Genomic DNA, 6,413 nt, shown 5'->3' on the forward strand with positions numbered 1-6,413 from the left:
ATTACTGTTTTTGACACAGTAAAAGTTACTGTACTTTTGTGTTATTGACGCAGTGGTCAGAGTGTGCGCCTGAGGCGAGGACCCTGCTCCCCTCTAATCCAGGTATGCAAACCACCTGCCCAGGTCCGGACTTATGTGCTGCTCCGAGTCATAACATGATTCCACTGGACAGAAAATGAGGCATGAGTCCAACACCGTTCCCGGTGTTCTGACACATCGGAGTGATCAGTCCGAAGAGGGTGCTCTGGTTTGTGCTTCTGGCGTCTCAGGTCGGGGGGGCCTTCGTTCTGTTTTGTAAACAGAGGAACCGTATTCAGGATTCTTCGATACCAGGCCGAGTTACTGTGTGAGTTGACGCCACTGTCCAGTCTCCACACGGAGGGTGGTTCTCCCAGGCCAGCAGCCACCTGAAGACGCTCTGCCTCTTGAGCCTGGAAGCAAGCTTTAACCCGTCGGGGCCACAGAGGGCCACCCACACTCACTGTCATGAATTTCAGATTCACAGAATTTAGTCAGCCGATAATTATTTACACCATAAAGGTATTCTTTTAAGACGGTTGTTTCTTTAGCATGGTCTTTTAAAGATACTCGTTTCTTTAGTATTCGCATTATACAGCGTTCATTTAAATTCTAAGATCCCCTAGTAAGTTAAACTCTGAAGTTACTTACACAGCCTCCCCGTGTTCAGCGAACAGGTGAGCGCTGCGTTCTGCATTCCGCACGAGTCTGCGCTGGACGGGGAGGCCATGGAACGGAGAGACTCGATCCTCGTCTCTAAGGATCGGTGAATTAGAAGCATAACCAGTTCACGGCAATACTGGATGCTAAGGGTCAGAGAAGATACTTGTTACTTTTAGGAATGCTAAAAACAAAATGCATTTTCTCCAAAAGCCATGCCACGTCCCCTGGTCCGGGACCAACCCTCCACTCCCACTTCGAGAAGCCGGTGCAATCCCAAACATGCCTGGTTGTCACCGTGTGTCCCACCTGGAGACGTGGGGTGTGTCTTCTCTTCTGTTTGGCATAACGGGAGCTGAAGGGGCCCTTAAACAATGGAGTCCGAACACAAGCCACGAAATTGCTGCCAGTTCAGAGGTCTGAGCTCTGCCCTTTGTCCCCACTTTCCTCTGGCTCAGGCTTCGCGCCAGTTCAGATCAGAGAGCGGTCAAGGGCCTCCTGGAGTCCTTGGACGCAATCCAGCCCCCTCTGTGCCCAGGAGCTCCTGGGGCGGGAAAATGGGGTGCGAGCCGGTAAAGAAACACCTGACACCCATCCGATTCTTACTCTCAGCAGTCAAAGCCAGAGGGCTGAGGTGGCGTGCCCCACGGGGCTATACGCCCAGACCCACCCCTGTCCCTAGGATGGGATTTGGGGGCAGAGGGAGTGTTTGCAGATGTAATTAACACGTAAATTAAGGTAGGTTGTGCTGGACTTAAATCCGATAACCCGTGTCCTTATGAGAAGAGGAAATAATGCACGGAGGGACACACAGGGCAGGCGGCGGGGATTGGAGGGGTGTGTCTGCCATCTGAGGAGCAGCCAGGATGGAAGCGGTACCAGAAGCTGGAGAAAGCAAGGACGGGCCCTCCCCCGAGCCTTCAGGGGGAGCGGGGCCTGCCCATCCCCTCCCTGATCTGGGACCTCTGGCCTCCAGAACTGTCAGCTCTGAAGCTGTTGTTTTTAGCCACCCAGCCTTGTGCTTTGTTATGCAGTCCGAGAAACTCACACAGTAATAATCCTAGTTCACAGGCTGCTTGTGAAGATTGAACGAGATTACGTAAGGAAAGGCTTAGGAAGTATTAGATATCTTCCTTTTCTCTCCTCTTCCCCAGGGACTGAGCATATAAGTAGATTCGAGAAGCAGGGCCTTTGATAGCCTTGCCGTCACCTGAGAACTCAAGTAAGAGAGCTCCTGGCTTTGATTAATTTGATTCAAAATGCTCAGCCAAAGTACACACAGCTGCTTCTCCTGACATCTGGCCACCCAGGACGAATTCGTGGTCTGAGCTGGTGACTGGTGGCTTCCATGGGCCCAAGTCTTGGCCAGGTTGACATGGGAAGTTTGGTGATGAGTAGAAAAAAGCTACCGAGCTAACTGTCCAGATCTGTGATAGTAGAGGGACCTGCGGCCAGTCCTCTCCCACCTCCAGTAACAGGTCTGTAAGGTGAGAGACACTGGCCAGATGATTCCTAAGTCCCCTCCCATCTCTGGCTTCTGAAGCAGTGTGAGTCCAAGATTTGGGAGCCCAGAAACCCCAAAAGACCAGCCCCCAAGGTGGTAGCACCTTACAAGTCATGCTATTCCAACAAGAACAGCTCAAAACCATTTAAGAGTCACCTGTGTTGCCCTCCAGGTTTTAAGACAAAAGTGTTAAAATGCAAACGTATCCAAATATAAAAGGCACTAGTGAAAGCAAATGAATGTATCAGTGAGTAATTGTAGTTTGTTATGATTGAACAGTTTAACTTATAACAGTGAAAGTCTCCCAGAAAGAAAATGTCTCATGAACAAGAGTCGTGAGCATGATGCACACAGTTAAGTGACCGAAAGTCAGACAGAGGGCGCGTCCCTTACAGATTTCACTGCTGAAGGGAAAGAGCTTTTGTGTCGTTTTAATTAAAAAGAATAAAATAAAATAAAGAATACACCCAAATGAGTTGAAGTTTTAGATCCCTTTAAGCTTTGAAATTGTTTAATCAAACACCAGTGTGAGAAGAACGTTAGCCCGAATCTACATACTAGATAAAAGGTCAAGCACATTCTGAAAACGTCTCTAAAGGTGAACTATTCGGGAAAGATAAGTTTAACATCTCCTTACACATCTTTAGAAAACAACTCATCTTGAAATGTAATTTAATAGTTGATGAATATAAAAACATCTGTTTTTGTAAATGGCAGGATTGCCTTCTTATGTTTAAATAATACTCCATTGCATATATATCACATTTTCTTTGTTTATTCAGCCACTGACAGACGCTGGGGTTGTTTTCCTCTCTCGGCTATTGTGACTGATGTGGTGACTGTGACTGATGTGGTGACGTCTCTTCGAGATCTTGTTTTCACTTCTTTGGAATGAATACCCAGAAGCAGTAGTTCTTTCCGTTTCGATTTTCTGCGAAACTCCACACTGTTTTCCACAGCGGCTGCACGCATTTATATTCCTGAGGGTCCCTTTCTCCCCGTCCTCGCTGACACTTGCTATTTCTTGACTTTGGTCGTGGTCATCCTAACAGCGGAAGTGGCGTCTCACCGTGATTTTGATGAGCATTTCCCTAATGATTAGTATGTTAAGCATCTTTTCACTTACCATATCGGCGACCACGTGGATGGACCTCGAGGGCACTGTGCAAAGTGAAGTAAGTCAGACAGAGAACCACAAATACTGCACGGTCTCACTTATATATGTGGGTTCTTAAGAAAAAAAAAAAGTCAAACTCATAAAAACACAACAGAAAAGGGGTTGCCAGAGGCCGAGTGCGGAGGGAACGGGGAGGGGGTGGTAAAGGGTATCGCCGTCCAGCTGTAAGACGAATGGACTGTGAGAATCTGATGTTAAACATGGTCACCACGGCTGATGCCACGTACTGTGTAACCGAACCTTGCTAAGAGAGCAGAGATTCAGTTCTCACACAGAATAAAAGATAAACAGGCGAGATGATGGTCCATTAACCACATGGGAGAGTCCTTTCACAATATCGAGTACACATATCGAGTCACCATGATGTACAGTTTAAATATCCGATGATACCTTGGTAAAGCTGAGATTCTAAAAAACGTGTTTTTAAAATATGTCTCAGTGAAGAAGGATGTTACACTCGGAAAGGTGTTTAGGAGGGTGGTGTGTGTGCCTCACAGATTCTGGAGACGAGAAAATGGAAGGTGAGGATTTGTCGGCTTGTGTGTTGCACACACGAGTGTCACAGTTATTAGAAGTGCCATAGGGGCAAGCACGGCTGTACCCTCGGAGCACCAGGTCCCTTCACACTGACACCAGCTCACCTTCTAATGGCTACTTCAGTTGAAGTCAAAGACAGCAGATATACGTGTCTGTGTGTTCAGCAATAAATCGACGCAGCACCTAACAAATAAAATCTCGTGTAAAGAGGCTTTTTCAGCTTCAAGTGTTAGAAACCAGCTCCAGCAAGTTTACGTGTAGATGAAATTCAAGAGGCCCTGGGACCTGAAATGGGCTTGAACAGCCCAGTGCTGGGAGGTCACAGACGCAGCTGGGCCTCAAGGACACCTGGGGCCAGGCCTTGACACTAGCAGGAAGCTTCCCTGCACGTCGGCCCCGCTCTCCCTCAGTGCAGCTGGCTTCCTTGGCTGCCCGAAAACTCCTCCATGTTCCTGCTGGGGCCGGGCCCCTTCTCAGCCCCACTGCAGAAGGGTCTAGGACACCAGCACCTGGACAGACCACCAACTGTGCTCTTAGTAGGAGCCGGACAATTCCAGCAGAGCCATGTGGTTGGCACTGGGAGTGGCAGGGGAGGGGACCCATGCCCCCAAAAGAGTGGCAGGCAACACTTAGACACCATCATCCCCTCCGTGGCGGGGGTGGCTGGCGGAGTGACACCCATCACTCCCCAAGGCCAGTCACTTCCCAAGAAGCTGATTAGTGAGGCCACCAGTCTTAAGGACTAAAAATGCAGACCCTGCATAAGTATGAAACCGTCAGGGACTCTTATCACAAAGTCTGTCTGAAGCAGCTTTGCATCTTGCCTGTCAAGTACGACCAGATTGGACCAGTTTCACCTCAGCACCGAAATATGAGAAGCTCATTTTTTTATTTGGTATCCGCATGATAAGTAAGCTGTCTTGGAATGTTTTTTTTTTTTTTTTCAAGACAACTTCCTGGGCTCAGAACATACATAACTCAGTCTTCTCTACCTTTTCAATCAAAAATGCTGGATGTTGAGACCAGCTACTCAGAAACAGCATCCCCACAATGGCTGCTGAAGGCACGTCTAGCATTGACAGCTGTCATGACAAGTGCTGAGGACCCAGGGACCAGAGAGGCCAGGTCCTTCTTAAGGAGGCTCAATCATTGTGTCAGTTAGCCTCTCAGAGCCTCGGCTTCCTCATTGGAATAATCGAGATTATTCACACTCACCTTCCCCGCTGTAATAAGACATATAGCCTACTTCCCACCACTCTTGAAAACATCCAAGATTGGTTTTGTTTGATTAACTTTTTTATGTTAAACATGTATCACTCTGATTTATTTTTGTTTTGGAAGTCCAATTATGGCAAATCTTGTTTACCTGAAGTTTTCCACAATCTTAAATTTGTAATAATTGTTATAAATTCAAATAATATTTTAAATGCGACAGTTGGGACAGCTTATCTTGTTGAATTAGTTAATATTTAACCAACGATATCATGCCTTGGTTATTCTGAACAGCGGTTTAGAGTAATAACAGCAGAACCAGAATGACTAAGTCTTTGGAACAGAAGTTTTAAAAAAGGAGCAGTTTAAAATATTTTCAAGGTTTTCATGTGAATAAGGTCACTCGAGTATACAGAACTCTATACAATGGGGTAGATTTTGACCTTGTTGATATTTTATTTTTTAGTCAAAACTTAGTAAGAAGTAATTGGTCATGGTCTTCTTGTTTTAAGAGCACTTTTGAACTTCCTGGGAATTAAAAATCTGCCCTACTTAAGTCACCCGAGACTAAGAGCCAGGAGATTAGTAGGAATTTTGTCTTTCATGGCCTAAGACTGAGCACCCAGGAAACGCTTCTAGAAAATTTTACTGTATCAAGAAAGATGGCAGTGATGGGGGATGGGAGTTGGAGGCAGTGGGTGCCAGGGTTTCCTGTAGCCATTTACACCCAATACAATATCAGCAGGGGCCAAGTTGTGGGACATTCAGTTTTTCTTTCCAAGGAGCAAATGTTCTATGATCTTGAGAGTTGTCAACCAAAAATAAGCCAGTATGGAAGAATGAGAAATGGTATTTTACCAGGAAAACTATACTATTTGTGTGATATAGGAATATTACTTCTAAGTCCAGGACACATAATCGAAAAGGGGTACCATGTCCTAATGGTAGGAATTAAAAAGCCCAGAAAAGGCATGAGTGTTTGGTTCAGTAAACAGTGGATGGTGAAATTGGTCTTGTTCATTTTGCTCAATTCAACTCAGTGCTAGAAGCAAAAGCAGCATAAGAAAATGAATACCCACATCCGACAATAAAAATGCTGAGTATTTAACAATGATTTTACCTAGTTCCTTACAAGCATTCATCAGTAAGGTGATAGAATTTTATTATGCTGCATGCATTCAGAATTAAAGATCTTTATAGGAGACATAAGTAAAATAATAGAATCATTACAAACTGTTCAATCTGAGCTAGTGCCTTCTGTGTAATTCATATTACTTTTGAAAATGCAATTGTGTACCAAAATAA

This window comes from Pteropus vampyrus, unplaced genomic scaffold, assembly GCF_000151845.1.
Source record: "Pteropus vampyrus isolate Shadow unplaced genomic scaffold, Pvam_2.0 Scaffold132, whole genome shotgun sequence".
Classification (NCBI taxonomy): domain Eukaryota; kingdom Metazoa; phylum Chordata; class Mammalia; order Chiroptera; family Pteropodidae; genus Pteropus; species Pteropus vampyrus.